At 36.1% G+C, this 22,376-nt stretch overlaps 1 long non-coding RNA gene across 1 annotated transcript in view; it reads right to left on the reverse strand.

Annotated features, from left to right (window-relative positions):
• Positions 1-21,999, reverse strand: part of LOC141377619 (uncharacterized) — a 66,895-nt gene extending 44,896 nt beyond the window's left edge. Inside the window, exon 1 of the long non-coding RNA XR_012390038.1 lies at positions 21,915-21,999. This is a non-coding gene — a long non-coding RNA (uncharacterized lncRNA). The remainder of the gene's footprint in view (positions 1-21,914) is intronic.
• Positions 22,000-22,376: the final 377 nt, after the last annotated feature.

Here is a 22,376-nt window from a genome sequence, read left to right on the forward strand (position 1 = left end):
GAAATAATATGGCAAAATTTAGTGAGTTTTTCCTTAAAACAAGCAAATTAATTCCAACGTCGACAGTCAGCATGACAGAAATAAAATAAAATATATACAGTTGATGTCAGAATTATTAATTATTTATTTTTTCCCCAATTTCTGTTCTGTTCTGGGAATATTGTTTCAGCACATTTCTAAGCATAATAGTTTTAAAAACGTATTTCTATTAACTGATTTATTTTATCTTTGCCATGATGACAGTAAATATTATTTGACTAGATATTTTTCAAGACACTTCTATACAGCTTAAAGTGACATTAAAAGGCTTAACTAAGTTAATTAGGTTAACTAGGCAGGTTAGGGTAATTAGGCAAGTTATTGTATAATGATGGTTTGTTCTGTAGATTATCGGGAAAAAAAAATTAGCTTAAAGGGGCTAATAATTTTGTCCCAAAAATGTTTTTTTAAAAATTAATTACTGCTTTTATTGTAGCCGAAATAAAACAAACAAGACTTTCCCCAGAAGAAAAAATATTATCAGACATACTGTGAAAATTTCATTGCTCTGTTAAAAATAATTTGGGAAATATTTAAAAAAGAAACTAAAAATCTAAGGGGGCTAATAATTCTGACTTCAACTGTACATATATAAATACATTATCAGTCATGCTTAGTGTTTCATTCAATGCATTCACTGCTTTATTTGTCTTGTTTCCAGTACAAGTATCTACAAATTTCTAACTCAAGAAGCATTTTCTAGACAAGCCAAACATATTGTCTTGAAATAATCTGGAGAAATTAAGCTATTTTTACACATATTGCGTTGCAGGAATAGAGTATAGAGATTGTAGGAACCCATCTGTTTGGTCAAACTTCAGTCATTTTTATTAATAAAGCACGTTTAAAAATAACAACCGCTGGCCAAAGTACTGTACAAAGTAATTGTACCCCAATATTTGTAAATTAGTCGTTGTGTGACTGATGCTTTTATTTATTTATGTTTTCCCTGCGTTATTTACACTTTTTAAACAAATCAAATCACTTTTATTGTTACATAAAACAGCAGTAGGTGTGCTATGATGAGTGAAAAGCTTAGCTTAGAATTGCATCATGGGAACTTGATCTTTCTTCCAACAACTTTTAGGTTGTAAAAAGTGACTTTAATGAATGCTTGAAATAGTGTAAAGGGATATATTTTCTGGGTTGGTCTTGTATATTATGCTACAAAAACCTTTTAATAAACTGCCAGCAAATTTTCTGTTATTTTACTTTATTTTGTTTGCGCAAAAATACCAAAATATTAGTATATTGCAGGAAAAGACAAAATGCTTATTTAGAGCCTCTACCTAAATAATAATAACAATAATAATAATAATAATAATAATAATAATAATAATAACAACAATGATAATAATAATAATAATAACAATGATGATGATAATAATAATAATAATAATAATAATAATAACGATAATAATAATAATAATAATAATAATAATAATAATAACAATGATGATAATAATAATAATAACAATGATAATAATAATAATAATAATAATAATAACGATAATAACAATAATAATAATAATAACAATAACAACAATGATGATGATGATAATAATAATAATAATAATAATAATAATAATAATAATAATAATAATAACAACAACAATGATGATAATATTATTAATAATAATAATAATAATAATAGTAATAATAATAAAAGTCAATGACTAAACCATTGCAATTACAACTAATGCTATATTACAGTTACAAGTGAATAATAATATACAAAATTATTACAATGGTTTATGCATCTCTTAAAACCTGTTAAAGAGGAACCTTTTTTTTATTTTGGGACTAATGCACTCTACTTGTATGAACTTCGGGAAAATGAAAACTTGACAAGTAAAATAATAATGAACCTGTGAATTTACTTTGAAATACCTTTTGAAAAGATCTGGCATGTTTCCTTCATTTAAAACAATCTCTTACATATTTGAAAAATGCTAATAAAATAGATGGAAGATGAAGTAGTGGATGCGTTAAATTTATTTGATTTAGTCACAATCCTTAAAAAATGCTTCTAAAGAAAAAAAATTCTTTTGAAGTGTAGTAGGGAAAATACTTGCCCAAACTATATTTCAATATGAAAGACATGAATAAATTCAACTGTAACAGTGTGAGAAAACATTCTGTAGTAACAAGATGCCTAACCCTCCTGTTGATTTACATATTGATTTCATATTTCTCTTTCTTATTTCTTATAGACTTATATGTCTACATATGATTACTTATTATTACATTATAATAGGATGAAGCAGTGGTGCAGAGCTGTCGCCTCACAGCAAGAAGGTTGCTGGGTCGCTGGTTCGATCCTCAGCTCAGTTGACGTTTCTGTGTGGAGTTTGCATGTTCTCCCTGCGTGTGGGTTTCCTCCGGGTGCTCCAGTTTCCCCCACAGTCCAAAGACATGCGGTACAGGTGAATTGGGCAGGCTAAATTGTCCGTAGTGTATGAGTGTGTGTGTGAATGTGTGTGGATGTTTCCCAGAGATGGGTTGCGGCTGGAAGGGCATCCGCTGTGCTGGATAAGTTGGCGGTTCATTCCGCTGTGGCGACTCCGGATTAATAAAGCGACTAAGCCAACAAGAAAATGAATGAATATTATATCATTTCAAACTACTAAACAGTCAATTAAAGTCCCTTTCTTAAACTGTAGAGTTGAATTTTCAAAATCAAAAGTCAGCAAAACAAAGATCAGGATTATAATGCGGTCAAATAAATAAATAAAAAACACATGTGAATCACAAAATAAGGAAACTATTAAATAACAGATCATTTTACAGTGTGCATACAGTAAGCACACACTGACGTACAAAAGGCGCATTATAAAACGCCCCATCAGATTGGTGCATTTCTGCATTCAGCGCTTATTTCTGACTCTCTTGGCCTGTGTCTGTCCTCATAAAAGCTGAGATATATATATCAGAGGAACTTTACCACCCAGCGAGTGACCACGGGGAGATACAAAGTCATGTGGAAGTAATAGGACTCATCAGTCATCCGTCACTCAGCAGACTCTAATCAAACTCCACACACAGCTGGCTTTTAATAACGGGAATGTAAAATAATCAATTACAGTGATCGTCACAGTGTGCGTCTTAATCCACTCTGAGATTTAATCATGGCTGGAAGAACGCAGAGATCAAGCATTTAAAGTCCGCATGAACCGGAAGCTGCGACCATTTTTTCTTCTTCTTAACGTATTGAGCTTTTTCATATTTGTGGGTTTTTCAGCAGCAGAAGTTTCATTGTTGGTTAACTTACGGCTGGTTTATACTTCTGCGTTGAGCATACCTGTCAACCATCCCATTTTTCCCAGGATTCTCCTATATTTTGAAGTTCTATTCAACCCAAACTCATTCTGAAAACATAGCCCTGCGGACATTTGTGGAGACTAGGGTTGTAACGGTATGAATTTTAAACGGTATGATAATCGTCAAAAACAATACCACGGTTTGATGGTTTCGCAGTATACGGTATTAAATAGTAATTCTCATAGCAAAGACCCTGAAAAGAATAAGAACACGTTTTCTGACTGAACAAAGGTTTTTCTATGGGGGAAAAAAATGCATTTATTTACTGACAATGTATTTGCCAAAAAGGTCTGGGAATGAACTAAACAGAAAAAAAATGTTACAAAATAATAGAACAGTGAAGCAAATTTGACTTTTTCCATATTTTCAGTTACTATAAACAACACCACTTACAATGAACAAATAAAAAAATAAGAAAATAATAAATAATGTGTCAAAGTCCAAATAAACATGGTGCAAATCCTCAGTAAAAAAATAGATATAAATATTTACTATACTATAAATAGTTACATAATGAAACTAGATTCAATATGGAACATCCTTAGGTTTTATGTGCCAGCATGGATATGGTTGTCTGTGGATATGGATTTGGATATGGTTGTCTGCAATGCAGACAAACAGCTGCATCTTCATTTGCGTCTTTTGAAAACAGCAAGAGCAGCAGTTCGTCTTTGCTGTGTCACTGTTTCGTCATGTTTCTGTGCTGCTGTGCATGCAAAAGTACTTAGTATGAGAATTATTTCATGCAAAACTTTTTTTTTTGCGTTTTATTTAGCCGCACATAAATGTACAGCCTATCTCTCATTCCATGTTGTTCAAAAAGCTCAGTGTTGGTCCACAAACAAAAGTGAAACCTATGCTTATTGGTTGTGATATAGCGAGTTTGAACCAATCTGGGCATGGAGGAGGGACAATGCATCAATGTATCATGTCTGATTTGTCCGGAGACACAGTGACGAGCGTTTCTTTGTCAAATCAGCGTTGTCAAATTTTGATGAAGTAACTGCACTGATTCCGGAGCGTCTGAAAGTCCGCGAATGTTATGTGATACAGCACTGGAAAGCTGAGATTCTCTTTTTTTATGACAATCTTTGAATTGTATGAATCGGATCAGCGGATCAAAAGTTATTAAACATTTAAGAGCAATACTTATTTTTAGCCGCGGGCGGCTGTCTCGGTCTTTAAGGGTTAAAACCGTTGATATGCAATTGTTCATGGTATGATAATCGTGCACGTTCAAATCGTGGTAGACCGTCATACCGGTATATTGTTACAACCCTAGTGGAGACCGCGTTTTACGTAGCCGGAGGTACGTATGACCGCATTTTTTATTTATTTTTTATTTATGAACGCTACGGGGCGGTGTGACGTCGCTCCTCTCCTCTTCTTTGCGCTCATCGGCTGGGCTGATGGGTCGCATCCATGTGGACGGCTCTCCTGCCGCAACCAGTTTGTCTGCTAAGCTCGTTACGTCAGCAGAGCGGAGGCCCGGAGGAGGAGGAGCCGGTGGCAGCGACGGGTTTGAGTCCGGGGAAGAGCGGTTCCAGAAATCAGGTAATATGGAAAACAGAATCCAAAAAATAAAAGCGAACAAGTTCGCGATGGGGCCAGAATGCGGCGAGATCTGAAAACGTGGTCAAAATTGGACGAGGGCTTTTGCTTTTCTTTTCCGGACAACTGGTGGATCCTTCACATCCTTGAACATCCCAAGATTCATTGCGCGCTGATAACGGCAGGACATTTTTTAAAGAAACTCTGCATCACAGTTTTAAATGTATGCATTGGGTTTATTTTACTTGGATATCTAAACGCATGTAAAAAAAATAAATAAATAAATAAAAAGTATAAAATGTCTTACTAAAAAGTGATTTTACAGACAGTGGAGTTGGGTCAATAGACAATGCCATCGTCCATTGCTGATGCTGATAGCCATCACGATGCTGAGCCGGCATCGCAATCTTCTGCCCCATCCAGTCACAGCAGCAACCCGCTCGCAGAAAATACACACTTAGACCCCGTTTACACTAATACGTCTTAGTTTTAAAATGACATTTTAGAATGAAAACGATCCACGTCCACACTGGTATTTCCAACCCAGGCTCATTCTAGAAACGTATCCCCATGGACCCGGGAGGTACGTATTTGTGCAGTTTTTGTTTTCGCGAATCCACGAGAGGCCGCTGTGTGTGCTTTTTTTATGCATTTTGAACGACGATCTCGCTGTTCTCGCGGAAAGCCGCCAGTGGCCGATGTCGAGCAACCATTTGTCCGACTGACTGACTGAATGATTGACTGGATGGTTGGGCAATCAGCCGATCCACCCTCCTATTCCTCCTCCTCCTTCCCTAAACCCAAGCAACGAATTACAAAAGCCGTCCAGAAAAAGAAAAGCCCTCGTCTCCACATTCTCACCCTTTTATGAACTCGTTCACTTTATTTTTTGGATTCTGTTTTTGTTTTACCTGATTTCCGGAACCAATCTTCCCCAGACTCGAACTTGGTCGCCGCCGTCGGCTCCCCACTGGGTTGCCGCTCCGCCGAAGTTCACGACGAGCTACCCAGACAAACTGGTTATGGCGGGAAAGCCCTCCACATGGAGGCGAGTCGTCAGTCGGAAGAGAGCGGGGTCACTTCGCCCCGTAGCGTTAGCTTAAAAAAATGAAATGCAGCCATACTTATGTCCGGCCATGTAAATCGCGGTCATCAGAAACGTCCGCGGGGCTAAGTTTTCAGAATGAGCTTGGGTTTGGTTTACCTAGCATTTCTGAAAAGCCCTTCTTCCCCACTATACAGCTGAAAACACACATTACTTGAACACATGATTATGATGGTTATGGGTAAAACAAAGACCATGCGGGTCAGGCAGTTGAAACAGTAGGCTACAAATAATTTATTCATTATGAATTCATTAATTAGTCATAAATAATTAATTCACCACCGCCTACGATGATGATGCCATCGTCCATCACAATGTTTTACATTAGACATTGTACGATGCCAAATTGGTCGACATCATCCAACCCTAATAGACATGTTTATGTGTAGATGTTTGGATCAAAGGACATATATTTACAGTGTTTGTAAAACTTGTTTTTGCGTCAGATCACTTTGATTCACATTGAGAAAAAGTCGTTACAAATTGTATTACTGCTTATTACGATAGCTAGGGGACGAATTCATCCTATGTAGGCTAGATCATCTCATTTCAAAGCACTCGGTTCGTCCTGTGTGGACTTCGGAGGATCCAGCTTCTGAAATAAGACACAGCTATAGTTTTTGGTCAGATGTAATCTGAGAATTGACCTGAAAACAAAGGGGAAGTGCATTTTCAGATTTCAATCTTAGAGTACAAGGGCAAAACTTTTTTTATTCTCTTAATGACATGCACAGATGAATTCTTCACCACAAAACAAGCAGTGTTCATTCATTCATTCATTTTCTTTTCAGCCTAGTCTCTTTATCAATCAGGGGTCGCCACAGCGGAATGAACCGCCAACTTATCCAGCATATGCTTTACGCAGCAGATGCCTTTCCAGCCAAAACCCAACACTGGAAAACACCCATACACTCTCTCATTTACACACTCATACACTACGGCCAATTTAGCCCATTCAGTTCACCTATACCACATGTGTTTGGACTGTGGGGGCAACCGGAGAACCTGGAGGAAACCCACACCAACACAGAGAGAACATGCAAACTCCACACAGAAACATCAACTGACCTGGCTCGAACCAGCGACTTTCTTGCTGCAAGGTGATCGTGCTAACCACTGAGCCACCGTGCTGCCATATTTACATACGCAAAACAAAAGAAAGTTAAATGTAATACTATTTGTCTTATATCAACATTTTGTGACGCCCCAAAACTAGCAATGTGAGCTAACAACATCAATATGCTTCGTTTTGATTTCATGTGTACTTTAAAGATAAAGCTGGACCCAGAAACGCATCACAATGAAGCCACAAGTGTTCGCATTAAGCCCAACAGTAGATCTCTGACAGCGAACAAGCAATTAAAGCAAAGCCCGCTCGTCTCTACAGACTCGCTGTCTACTTTTAGAATTAAAGAGCTACACTGATGTTATTGTCAAGCCATCTTATTAACATAATATCACATTATTATGCTTTTCAGCTCACGGAAATGCTTTTGAGGAGACAGTCATGTCTAGACAGGCTTAAATGTATTTATGTTTGTTGTAATCTTACAGATGAGATATATTCATTCATTCATTTTCCTTCCACTAAGTCTCTATTTCACAGGTTGCCACAGCGGAATGAACCGTCAACTATTCCAGCTTATGTTTTACTTAGCAGATGCCCTTCCAACTGCAACCCATCACTGGGAAACACCCATACACACTTAATCACGCACACACTCATACACTACAGTCAATTTAGTTTATTCAATTCCCCTATAGTGCATGTGTTTGGACTAAGGGAAACCGGAGGAGGTGGAGGAAACCCATGCCAACATGGGGAGAACAGGCAAACTCCACACAGAAATGACAACCGACCCAGTACTAACCACTGAGCCACCTTGCTGCCCCAGAAGAGATACATTTCCCTAACATTTTAAGTAAATTGTATAAACTCTTCACACAGTTTTTCTACTCAACTAGATAAAATAAAATAAAATATTTCACTAAAATAAAATAAAATAAAATAAAATATTTCACTAAAATAAAAATAAAATAAATAATGCAATTAAATTAAATAGTTCACTTAAATTTAATTAAATTAAGTTAAATAGTTCACTAAAATAAAATAAAATAAAATAAAATAAAATAGTTCACTAAAATAAAATAAAATTAAAATTAAATAAAAATTGATTTTTTTTGGGCTCTTTTGCCTTTTTTTTTATTAAATTGAATATTTGTGCTCTCTTGTGATTTGTGTTTTTTATCCTCTTTTGTAAGTCGCTTTTTATAAAAGCATCTGCTAAATAATAAAATAAATATGTTAAATAAATAATAAAATAAATGTAAAATTTCACATTCAAAATGCACTAAAACTACCAAAATGATGTTTTGCTAAGCTATTTGTATTTTTTTAATTGTCTTATAAATAATTATTTGTATTTATTTATTTTTTTATATTTATTAAATTTTATTTTATTTTATTTATGTATTCATTTTTATTTGTATTTATTTATTTATTTATATGTCATTTATTTATTTGTCTTGTAATTAATTTTATTTATTTATTTATTTATTTATTTATTTATTTATTTAATATATTTAGTTACTAGTTACTTCAGTTAAAAAGTAACTCAATTTATTCGGCTTAATTTCTTTATTTATTAGAGGTCACCACAGTGGAATGAACTGCCAACTATTGCAGCATATGTTTTATGTAGGGGATGCCCTTCCAGCTGCAACCCAGTACTGGGAAACACCCATACACACTCATTCACTCACACACGCACACTCACACTCTGACTCAGCCAGGACTTAAGCCAGCGACCTTTGTGCTATCAGGCAACAGTGCTTATAACTGAGCCATCGTGCTGCCTAATTTATATATATATATATATATATATATATATATATATATATATATATGCAAAAAAAAAGAATGTTTAATGTATTACTATTTGTTTTATTTCAACATTTGGTGAAGAGTATAATGAAAGAGCATGGAGGAAGATCTGAATCTGAACAACCCCTCTGTGAATATAATGCTCAGCTCCTCTGAAAGAAGATGTTTAAACTCAGTTTTTAGATGATGTTGGGATAAATTCCTTGAGACTGCTTTATCTGTAGCCTCGGGGCTTCATCAGATCTGTGCTGTACGTGGACACATACACCTATGATTTAAAGCAATTATGTGTCGGAGCAGGATTTCCCAAATGAGCTCGAGGAATTGCAAGAGGAAATTTATGAGATTACAATCTCCTGAGATTCGTGAGATTATGAGATAATGGAGATTATGATCTGAATGTCAATGTTAAATTGAATCACAATATATCTTATCATCTCACAAATTGAAAATATAAATATACTCATATATGGATATAAGAAGAGAAACGGAGCAGGGTCAACAGACTGAGAGTTTCAGAAAAAAAACATTCAAACATGAGAAAATTAAGTAGTTGTATCTAAAAAAAAAATGTTCAATTCATAAAATGTGTTGTAAAAATATAGTTAAATGTCTTAATATTTATTTATTTATTTATTTATTGGTTGATTTCATTAGGCTATTAATTTTATTTTATTTTTTATCATTTGTAATTGTATTTAATTATTATTTATTTTTGTATCTTAATCATTTTTTTTATTTATTTTTTTTATTAAGAAAAAGCATTATGTATTTATATCATGTATTTATATAGTTGGGTAATATGAAGTAATATAGTGAGGTTCAACAAATTCTGGTTGTAAAATCTAATTTGACCATAGAAAAAAAAAGACATACAAAACTGTATTTATTAAAAGTACAACCATTATTACATTTTAAAAAATAAATACCAAACTTAAACAGAAAAACTATGTTGCCAGATTCAGAAAAATAATTTGTTAATTCATTGGTTAATTCAACAATAAAATAAAATAAACAGAAAAATTTCTATAAATATCCTGTACAATTTAAATGCTGTAAATTTAAAATCAATAAATGTATTTACTTATTTAATTGACTGTCTTGTAATGTTTATTTATTTATTATTTGTCTTGTAATTTATTTGTTTGTTTGTTTTTCTTATAATTTATTTATTTATTTGCTTGTCTTGTTGTTTATTTTTATTTATCTATGTATTTATTTTTTGTTTGTTTATTTATCCTCTTATTATTTTCTTGTAATATAATATATATATATATATATATATATATATATATATATATATATATATATATATAATTTTTATTATTTGCATTTGCTTTTCTTTCTTATTTATTCATTTTTCTTACACATTTATTTAATTTATTTTATTTTAAACAATATACTGACATTCAACAAATTCTGGTAAAAAATATATATATTTACCCTGCAAAATGACATAACTATTTATTAATTACAAATTTTTCGGACAAATAATTATTTTATTTAGTTTAAAAATAAATACCTTATTTAAACAGAAAAAAAGGATGTTGACAGATTTAGAAAAATAATTTGTTAATCATAAAATCATTTCTGTTTATAAGATAAACAGAAATATTTCTATAAATATTCTGTAAATTTTAAATCCTGTAAATTATTATTATTATTATTATTATTAATATATGTATTTATTTATTTATTTATTTATTAATTTATTTTTTATTATTATTTATTTATTCGTTCATTTATGTTTTCATTTATTTTATTTTATTTTAATTTATTTCTTTATTTATAATTTATTATTTGTATTGAATTATTTTTTCATTATTTCTATTTTTTATTCATTAATTCATTGATTCATTTAAACATTTAAAAAATATGTAAAATAAAATAAACTGAAATATTTCTATAAATATCCTGTCAAATTTAAATCCTTTAAATGAATATTTATGTAATTATTTATTTTATTTGTCTTGTATTGTTCTATTCACTTATTTAGTTTATTGTAATGTATTTCTTTATTTTGTTCTTTAATTCATTTATTCATACAACAAAAATTAAATTAAATTAAATTAAATTAAATTAATATTTCCATAAGACCCTGTGTTCTTTTACTTAAACTATTTAAAATATGTATATATAAAATATTTTAAGCATTTGGGAAAATATCAATTCATAATGGAGAACATCATATTTGAGGTAAAATGCATGCAGATCCATGGTTTTAAAGGAGGCATTCAAAATGCATGTTAATTTTCCTCCCTCAAATTCTTATGCCAATAATTGAATATTGAATAAAAATTCAATATTGTGGCATGAGTGGCATTCGATTAGAAAAATACCTAGAAGGCATTTGGATCCTACTTTACATATCACCTTTAACTTGATGATTCCAAACTGAAACCCGTCTCTTTTTCTCGTTTTTCCGCCTTGTGAATCCTAAAGCATCATGCAGTTTGCTGACCTTTAAATAGTCAAAAAGCTGACATCTGTCTTTGATGAAGCAGAAGTGTTTCTTGAAGGGTGGCATTGAAACGACTGCGAGTGAAATAATGTAAGTGACACGCAAAGATACGATCCTGCCATCGCAAAGGACAGAAATATCCTGGAGGACCATGACCACCATAATAATCATTGATATTCAGACGGGGACAGAGGGCGATGGTATTTGAGAATCGTTCAGGCGTCAGGCCATTCACCTCTAGTGTCAGAGACGATTACACGCTAATTGAAGCAATCTAGCCTAGCCGCTAATCACTCTTAAAGGAACCTCCCTTTTATCACCTTGTTCTTCCGAAGAGTCCATAGAAGAGGCGTCTTTCACACTAAATCACAGAGACGCCAGAGGAAATCTAAAATATATGCACTCTAATACGTGACCTTTCTCAAGGACATTGTGCTGAATGTGTGTGTGTTAATATGATGTATGCATGAGTGTGTTAATGTCACATGACCACAGTGTAGATGAAATGCCTTTACTTCACCTATTGATAAGCCCCTCCTCTCAAATGCAGGTCAGCCAGTGGTATTAATTGATCAATGGCTGTAAATGATTTATAAGCTCCTCCATTTAAAGTTGTGCCAAATGGATTTAAATAATTGATAAGCCCCTCCTCTTAAATGAAGATCCGCCAATGGCAGTTATCGATCAATATGCCCCTCCTCTCAAATGATGAGCAAATTTGATGTAATTGATCAGTAAGCCCCTCCCATTAAATGCAGCTTGGGCAACTGGATGTAATTGATTGGTAGACTCTTAACGTCAAATTAATTAACTGGTAAGCCCCTCCCATCAAATGCAGATTAGCCATTAGTATAAATTGATTGGTAAGCCACTCCCATCAAATGAAGATTAGCCATTGGCAGAAATTGATTGGTAAGCCCCTCCCATCAAATGCATATTAGCCATTGACAGCAATCAATTGGTAAGCCCCTATACCACCAAATGCAAATTAACCATTGGCAGTAAATTATTGGTAGGCCCCTCCCCTCAAATGCAAATCAGCCAATTGCATTTATTGATCAACGAACTCCTCCTTTTGAATACAGATCAGCCAATTGAATGTAGTTGATAAGTAAGCCCCTCCCATTAAATGCAGATGAGCCAATTGGTTGACCCCTACCCCCAAATGTGGATGAGCCAATTGGTTGTTATTGATTTGACAAACCCCACCCATCATATGCAGATAAGCCATTGGCAGTAATTAATTGGTAAGCCCCTCCCGTCAAATGCAAATTAACCATTGGCAGTAAATTATTGGTAGGCCCCTCCCCTCAAATGCAAATCAGCCAATGGCATTTATTGATCAACAAGCTCCTCCTTTTGAATACAGATCAGCCAATTGGATGTAGTTGATCAGTAAGCCCCTCCCATTAAATGCAGATGAGCCATTTGGTTGACCCCTACCCTCAAATGTGGATGAGCCAATTGGATGTTATTGATTTGACAAGCCCCTCCCATCAAATGCAGATTAGCCATTGGCAGTAATTAATTGGTAAGCCCCTCCCATCAAATGCAAATTAACCATTGGCAGTAAATGATTGATAGGCCCCTCCCCTCAAATGCAAATCAGCCAATGGCATTTATTGATCAACAAACTCCTCCTTTTGAATACAGATCAGCCAATTGGATGTAGTTGATCAGTAAGCCCCTCCCATTAAATGCAGATGAGCCAATTGGTAGACCCCTACCCCCAAATGTGGATGAGCCAATTAGATGTTATTGATTTGACAAACACCTCCCATCAAATGCAGATCATTCAATGGTAGTTATTAATCAACAATCTCCTCCTCTCGAATACAGAAGAGCCAATAGCACTAATTGTTCAACAAGCACAATTAGCCCCTCCCATCAAATACAGATTAGCCATTGGCAGTAATTAATTGATAAGCCCCTCCCATCAAATGCAGATGAGCCAGTTGGATGTAAATGATTGGTAGGCCCCTCCCCTCAAATGCAAATCAGCCGATTGTATTTATTATGAACAGAACTCCTCTTTCAAATGCAAATGAGTCAATGACAGTAATTGTTTCATCATTAATTAATTGGTAATTAATTAATAAATGGATTGAATTCATAAATTAATTGTATCGTAAAAAATCTTGATGGTTCTGTGGGTCTCCTTTATCAAATCTGAGCTTTATTTTGTATTTTCTATTGGATTTGAGTCAGGTGATTGGCTGGGCCATTCTACAGCTTGGTTTTCTTTCTCTGAAAGCATCTGAGAGTTTATTTGCCTGTGTTTTGGGTCACTGTCTTGCTGAAATGTCCACCCTGGTTTCATCTTCATCCTCCTGCTAATGTAGATGTTGGACTGAAGCAGCTGATATTCATTTACACTGAGGAAGGGCAGAGGGTTGCTAAAGACCTAGAGATTTCAGCTGCTGTCTGGTCTTTCACTGCATTTCTCCACCTTCCTTTCTTTAGATGTTCAATACTTTTTCCCTGCATCAATTAATTTCATTATGCATAACTTCATTTGTGAAATAATTAGTTTTGTTTTCTTTGCATACAGTATATGGGTTTCTTTGGTTGTTACCAACATCTGGTGAAAATTTCAAGTTAACATCACCTTTAGAAATGTTTTCTGAGAAAAATGGTGACGTGTTCAATACTTATTTCCCCTACCGTAATCCAAAAACAACATATGACAAGGTTTTCACACTGACAGCTGTTATTGTAAGACATTTAAAGGGATACTCACCATTAACTCTGCCTCGGTTGGTCCCAAAAATTTATGAGTTTCACACAGACACAGACACACACACTCACACACACAACGCGCTCAGGACAGGGCAGCTGGAGCCACTCCCTTCAGATTCAACACGCATGATTGCGTTCATCAAATTTGCTTAAACTAAGCGTTCTAAAGTATGGCTGAATTTCACAAGGATTCTGACACAACAACGCGAGGCAGACACTTACGTTTAAGGGGGAAGCATGTCAAAGTTAATAAAACATTGGAGGGTGCATGCTGAAAGGCAGAGGAATGCGCTGTCTTTGACAGCTCGTGACTTCATCTGGCACTTCATTTACATGGACACCAATACTCTGCTTTTAATATGATTAAGATAATACTCTTATTAAGAGTCTACCATGTAAACTGCGATTTTTAAATACCCTAAAGGACCACCGAGTCATGCGGTATCCAATTCCATTAAAACAAAAGTTTAAAGTTAAAAATAAAACACCCGAAATTAGATGAAACTCTGGATGAAATTCTGGAGAGCCTGGTGATGCGACATTAATAGTTTTATACTGAAACTTGCCTTCAAAAAGTGCTTCCTTGGTCTTATCCATATTTCTCTTCACGTTCATTACAAGTCCACCACAACAGGAAAAAAAACTGCCACTGAGTTAATTCCATAATTTTAAAAAAATTTTTTACAATTTTAACAGCACTAATATATATATATATATATATATATATATATATATATATATATATATATATATATATATATATATATATACATATACACGCACACACACACCTAAGCCCTTGATCATTTGTTAAAAAAAAAATAAATAAAAATACAAAATTTGGCAACCAATTGCCATTTACATCCAGAAACTCGTATTATGGAAGTCAATGGCCATAAGTTTTCAACATCTTTTTAAATATAATTTTTTTAATGTAATTTATTTTAGGGCGAAGCAGGTCGCTGGGTCGCTGGTTCGAGCCTTGGCTCAGTTGGCATTTCTGTGTGGAGTTTGCATGTTCTCCCTGCGTTTGCGTCGGTTTCCTCCGGGTGCTCCGGTTTCCCCTACAGTCCAAAGACATGCAGTACAGGTGAAATTGGTAGTCTAAATTGTCTGTAGTGTGTGTGGATGTTTCCCAGAGATGGGTTGTGGCTGGAAGGGCATCCGCTGCATAAAAACTTACTGAATAAGTTGGCGGTTCATTCCGCTGTGGTGACCCCGAATTAATTATAAGGACTAAGCCGACAAGAAAATGAATAAATGAATGAATGATTTATTTTATCCTTTGGTGTTTAACAGCAGAAAGAAACTCAAACAGGCTTGAAACAAGTCGATTAAGAGCGATTAAAGAGGTAGTAAACGTTTACAGAATTACCCCACTTTGGTGAACTATCCCATTAACTTGGCTTGTTAGTCTGAATTAGCAAAAGCACCTAATGGGAAGGGCAGCACGGTGGCGCAGTGGCTGGCACATTCGCCACACAGCAGGAACGTCGCTGGTTCGACCTCGGCTAGGTCAGCTGGCGTTTCTGTGAGGAGTTTGCATGTTCTCCACGTGTTGGCGTAGGTTTCCTCTGGGTGCTCCGGTTTCCCCCACAGTCCAAAGACATGTGCTATAGGGGAATTGGAAAAGCTTAAGTGTGTAAATGAGTGTGTATGGATGTTTCCTAGTGATGGGTTGCAGCTGGAAGGGCATCCCCTGCATAAAAGACATATGCTTGATAAGCTGGCGACCCCAGATAAATAAAGGGACCAAGCCCAAAATTAATGGGGAGGAGCTTATACCAATAGATTGACTAAGAGCAATCAACAGCACACGAGATTAGCAACCCAAGCTCATTCTAAAAAAACGTAGTCCCATGGACTTTTCTGAAGACTGCGAAATACGTCCTGGGAGGTACGTATGGCTGCATTTCATTGTTTTTATTTTTATTTTTTAAAGATTTATTTTTGGCCTTTATTATTAGATAGGACAGATTTTAGACAGAAAGTGAAGTGGGAGAGAGAGACAGGGGGTAGGGAAATGTCGTCGAGCCGGGATTTGAACTCGCGACGCCCTGACGTGCTATTGCACCATATGTCAGCGCGCTAACCACTAGGCTATTGAGCCGACTGCATTTCATTTTTTTAAGCGAACGCTACGGGGCGGTGTGGCGCTGTTCTCTTTCGCGCTAGCCGGCTGACAGCTTACCTCCGTGTGGAGGGCTTTCCCGCCGCAATCAGTTTGTTCGGTCAGCTCATCATGTGCGTCGGTGGACTTCAAATGCAGAGAGGAGGAGTTGACAAAGGCGTCCGGGTTCGAGTCCGGGGAAGAGCGGTTCCAGAAACCAGGTAAGACTAAGGGTGCTTTCACACCTACACTTTTGTTTCGGATCGTATCTCGTTTGCCCAGTTAGCGCGGTTCGATTGGCATATGTGAACAGGGCAATCGCGCTCTGTTCCGCGCCAAAGTAATCGCTCCGAGATCGCTTGAATGAGGTGGTCTCGGCTCGATTGAAACGAACCCTGGAGCGGTTCGATTGCAGTGAGAAAGCGATCCGATCCGAGCGCGGTTATATCACAGTGTTTTATGGATATGTAATAGGCTTACGGCTATATGAAGAGAGAATTATGGGTAGGGCGGGAAGTTTCGCGAGTCTCCGGATGCCCGCAAACGAGTGATGATCTCCCGGTAATCTCGCGTCTCTCTCCCAGTCCTCAAATAGGCATTGTCGCGCACCCTTCTTACCCCTCCCCACCGCGTCTCTCCTCAGACACGTCACGCGCGCGCACCCTGTCAATCACCACCAAACCACCACCTCTCCTGACAGCTGAGCGGGACACTGCAAAATAAACCCTGACACTCTCACCAATGTAAGAAGAGTTTACTCGCACGTGACTTGTTTTAGCTCTTTTGGTCCGATTAGAAACTTTGCAGTGTGAAAGCGAACCGCTCCAAGAGCAAAGAGCAACAATGTAACAATTTTAATCTCTGTTTCGGAACAACTGAATCGATTCACAGGTGTGAACGCACCCTAAAACAGAATCCAAAAGATAAAGTGAACGAGTTCATAACAGGGTGGTAAAAAAACAAAAAAACAGACGAGGGCTTTTCTTTTTCTAGACGGCTTTTCTAAATTGTTGCTCGGGTTTAGGGAAGTGAGCGGGCGGGCGGGTCAATCGGTAAAACTGGTTGGGTTCAGGGAAGGAGGAGGGTGGGTCAGCCTATTGGCGGGTCGCCCAGTCAATCATTCGGTCAGTCAGACAGCGGCCTCTGGTGGGTTGATGCAAGAACAGCAGGGTTGTGAACGGCACTCGCGAGAGACGAAACTCGTTTGAGATACGAAAAATCCCACAAAGCGACCTTTCGCAAATTCACGAAAACAAAAACTGCACAAATACATACCTCCCGGGACGTATTTTGCGGTCTCCAGAAACGTCCGCTGGACTACTTTTTCAGAATGAGCTGGGTTGGAGATTAGTGCATGCTCATAAAACAAACCCAGTACGACAGAAACAAGTTTAGCTTGGGTTGCTTCATCCTTTGTGCTATGGAAAGGGCACCTTTAATCACCGACAGCTCAGAAAACCTCTTTGCAGTTATTTTTATTGCCATTATTGTGACTGTCGTATACGACTCTCCGCTGAACCCACACAGACAATAGCGCATCGCTTCAGCTGGAAGAGTTTGTCAGATGAGGCCGTTTTTACGAGAGCACTGTTGATAAGTTACTTCCACAGATCTTTATACCTCAGTGAGAACTTCATATCCGTAATGTTCAGACCCTGCTGCGAGTCACTCTATGATGATGTACAAGTTTTGGGTATGGTGCACATTTCACTTAATGCACTGTTTTATGTGCCAATCAATTGTGTATGCTGTAAAAGCACATCAGAATGCATCGCTCGGCTTTATGATTAGGCTGGATGTGCCATTACAACACTCGCTGATCGCGCTTATGATGCCCTCCTGCCAGAGGAAATGCATAAATAAAATGCTTGTAGCTACATAAATACGTAAAACGGAGAAGCGGAGAGCTTCCACAAGTGTATATGGCTTTTTCCTGTAATGCTTCAGTGAAGCTTCCTCGCTGAGACCGGAGAAAAAAGGGGTCACTGTCAAGGTTGACCGTTCACTTCAGCTTGGGCTCTCTCTGTTATTATGAGTCCTCATGGTGGCAGAGATGCAAAGGTTACTGAATTTTACAGCCTTGTCAACACGCAGCCTTCAAGATACGTTCGGATCTTAAATGTGCACGGGTCAAAGATTTAAAAAAAAAGAGGCTTTCAAGGATCAAAACAATAAATATGCACTGCTGCTTATTTTCCCTCCCTGTATATTTGAACGCACACGGTTTAGTCCTATGTTTGTTTGTTTTTTTACTAAACATCATACAGTGTTTAAAAAGAATTAAACACACATATCATTTGCACAATAAATGATTAGAGGCAGATGTTGCGTTAACCAAATATTTTCCATAACTGACAGATTTTTTTCAGGAGTGACAGAAAAATCTGAAGGTGATTCGTCATTTTGACGGATAACGCTAAGGGCGGTCTATCGTAATTTGTAGCTAACTGTAATTCCCACTCCTGTCCAGCTGATGGCGATTGAGCTTATTAATTAGCAATTGCCTTGTTTAGTCGGCAGCAAGGAGGTCAGGTGTTTTGGAGCGTGTTTGTGAGCACTACGAAATGCAGAGGGGTGCAGCAGCGCCCTTGGTGCAGAAAGAGCGTGAGCTGAGGATATTCCCGCTGAAATGAGAGCTTGCAGGATCGGTAAATCCCACATTCAGAGAATCCTGCAAACTTCTTATCACTTCTGCTTAAGTGGCGTTAGTAATTCTCCAGTGTGGCAGCAGAACGGGGTTTCAGCCTCCAGAACAAAATTTAAATTGTCACGAGAAGTCAACTTTTCGGGGCAAAGACACAGGGCCCTATCATACACCCGGCGCAATGTGGCGCAAGGCGCGGCGCAATAGTCTTTTGGTAGTTTCAGCTTGGCGCAAGAGTCGTTTTGAGACGTTGCGCTACGCTGTTTAAATAGCAAATGCATTAGCGCTTATTTGTGCACCCATAGACGTTCTGGTCTAAAAAGGAAGGCGTTCTGAGGCGGACCGCTGGCACGTTGCTATTTTGAGAAACTATAATAGATTTTCCATTAGACCAAAACTCAGAGTTGCGCCTCGCTTACACACTGCTTAATACGCATAAGAGAGCAATAGGCAAATATCTTTACATATGAAAACATTTTAATATTAAGGATATTATATAGTATATATTAAGAATAGATAGAGGATATAAATATAAAGGATTAAAATATTACAAAACATATTATTTTCTAGCCTACATAAATATGAAAAATCACTGCTTTTATGTCTTCTGCATCTCGGGAGGCTTTTTCAGTTCATTCATAACAATTTGCTTTTGTATAATGTTATTATTATTAGCAGTATTATTTATTATATGCATATTTATATTTGTTTTATTAAAAACAAGCTTAGATTTGCCCTCCTGTCAGGTTTTAGACCATATGGGGCACAGCATGTGTTTTAGGATATAACTCAGGTTTTTGAGCACACTTCATTATTATTGTTCATTTATTCGTTTGCTGGAAATTAGAACTGAATTTAGAAATAGTTTTAAAACGAATATTTGCGCTTAACAAACGCAATTAATTATTTATAGACTAATTGATGTCTTTGCGTAAAGGTTTCCCTATCCAAGAGCGAAAGTGAAAGTAGATCCATTATCTCTCATTCTTATCTCAATGCTCTGTTTAACAGTATTCTGTAAAAAAAAAACTGTTAACTGTAAACTGTTTGCTAGTGAAATGCTCAGATTTTCCACTTAGACTTACTTTGCGTCCTGTAAATAGCGAATGCGCTCTTGGCGCGACGCAGCTGACTCTTAAAGGGAATGGGAGATGAGACTCACCTATAACTCATTAAGAAAATAAACTCTACACTTTTAGACCATGTGCCATGGCGCAGAGCGGATTTTCCCGTCCTTAAATTAGAAAAAATGCGTTCTGACACACCCTGAAAGTGTTTGCGCCCTGCGTTTTGCGCTCTGCGCATGGACCGTCAAAATAGAGCCCAAAGAATTTAATGACAATTGCCTCTGCATCGGTCTCCCTTGATGGAGAGGGATATATATATATATATATATATATATATATATATATATATATATATATATATATATAAATATATAAAATAGTCAATGTTTTAAAACTGCCAAATTTAAGCTAAAGTATATGTGTAAGATTTTTTTATGGGTTTTTTAGTTTTAGGTTTGTGTGTATGTATATATATATATATATATATATATATATATATATATATATATTCATATATATATATATATATATATATATATATATATATATATATATATATATATATATATATATATATATATAAATATGTGTGTGTATGTGTGTGTGTGTGTGTGTGTGTGTGTGTGTGTGTGTGTGTGTGTGTGTGTGTACATAATGAAAAGTAAGTAGTAACTTTTTACTCGAGTAATTTTTTCATCAGACTTTTTTACTTGTACTCGAGTGACATTTAAGATTGTTACTTTTACTTGAGTAAAAATTTTCGCAAGTACTTGTACTTTTACATGAGTATAGATTTTGCATACTCTACCCATCTCTGGTAAGCAGAGCAACATGACTGTGGTACATTTATAGTAAACATCATTTTCATTATTGAGTTCTTGTAAGATGGAGTTTAGATAAAGCGTCAGGTGCATAAAAGAGAATAGGGTTTCCACATGTGGTTTGTCAAGCCCACTTTATTTATAAGTACAGGTCAGAATAGGCATGTTGCTTCGTTTTTACTTTGCACAGAGAATATTTCAATTATTACTTCACCCATTTTGATGTTTTACATTGAATAAGACACTTTTACTGGCATTTAAAATGCTTTTAATGCTTTTTTGTGTGTGTAAATTTAATTTGATGCAGACACCAAGCCGTCTTGTCTTTGACCCTCATGCATATGCACAGAAATTAAATTGGGTTTGAGAGAATTTTTTTAAAACTGAGGAGAAATAGTGAATTGCTCTGTTTATATCTGCCATCTGAAGGATACAAAACCCTTTCCTAAACATCTGTTGGTAATTATCCACTGCAAAAACATCCTAGTCTGTTAATTCATTGAGCACACTGTCAAAACAACGCTGTTGAGGTGAATCGACTTAGTGTGATCCGTGTTTTTAATATCTGTTTTTGGGACAGAAAACCTGCTTATAATTATAAGCTTTATTGGACATGATTAAATCAAAGTGGCTTTATTAACTAAATGAAAAGATCTTTAATTAGAAAAACCTAATTATGGTGTATTTTACTCAGTAGTGAAGATTGTGTCATTTACTCGACTTTGTTTGGTTCCAAACTGCTGAACAGAAAAGGTGTCAGTTGTCACTCGCTGTAACGCAGTTTCGATGTTTGTCTCCATTATCCGATCCTTTCATAAAGAAAAGGACAAACGCGAGAGTGAAGCGCGTATATTCTGCCCCTAGTAGGATGACTGTTGAAGTGCTTGTGCCTGGCTAGCTTGGCAGATGGCTAACAGGTTCCTCCAAGAAAGACTCGGACGCTAGATGTCCAATGAGTGTATTTTACTTGAAAGAAGTAGTGTAAAACTAAACATACAAAAAAGAGTGTCCAAATAATATCTTATACTTGCAATTTAGGCATTAAATGCAGATTTAACATATAGCTTTGCATAATCCTGTAATCTTGTTTTATCTTTTAGGAAAGGTCATTTCTATACATGTTTCTTTAGATTACACTCCAAATGAAGAAAAATATCAAACAAAATACTCACAGACTTATATTTTCAGGAGTTTTTGTAACATAAACCAGCATGTCAGTGAAATACAGCTCCGTTCAATGTCCTCCATTGCAACACTGACTACGGCAAAACTAGAGGCACAAATCTAGAGTTACAAACTTAATACAACTCAATTTTTTCTATGGCCACTAGATGTCACTCTTAGACTGTTTTTGCTAAGATCAGCACAGCAAACAAAGGAGAAGCCCGACAAAACACAGGAGGAAATTGTTTCAGCAATGTGAATCACGAACAAACTGCCATGTTTATCATCACCTTTTGGACTATTATAAACTCTGAATGATGGAGTTACTCTCTAACAGAGGCTACATGTGCTGCTGAAGACTACAGACACAGATAAGAGATTTGCACTGACTGTGGGCTATATTGCATGTTGTTTATGAACCTAAATAAGGACTAAATGTATATTGTGTGGAGTTTTTTTGTAGCTGGTAA

Source organism: Danio rerio, chromosome 14 (genome assembly GCF_049306965.1).
Source record: "Danio rerio strain Tuebingen ecotype United States chromosome 14, GRCz12tu, whole genome shotgun sequence".
Classification (NCBI taxonomy): domain Eukaryota; kingdom Metazoa; phylum Chordata; class Actinopteri; order Cypriniformes; family Danionidae; genus Danio; species Danio rerio.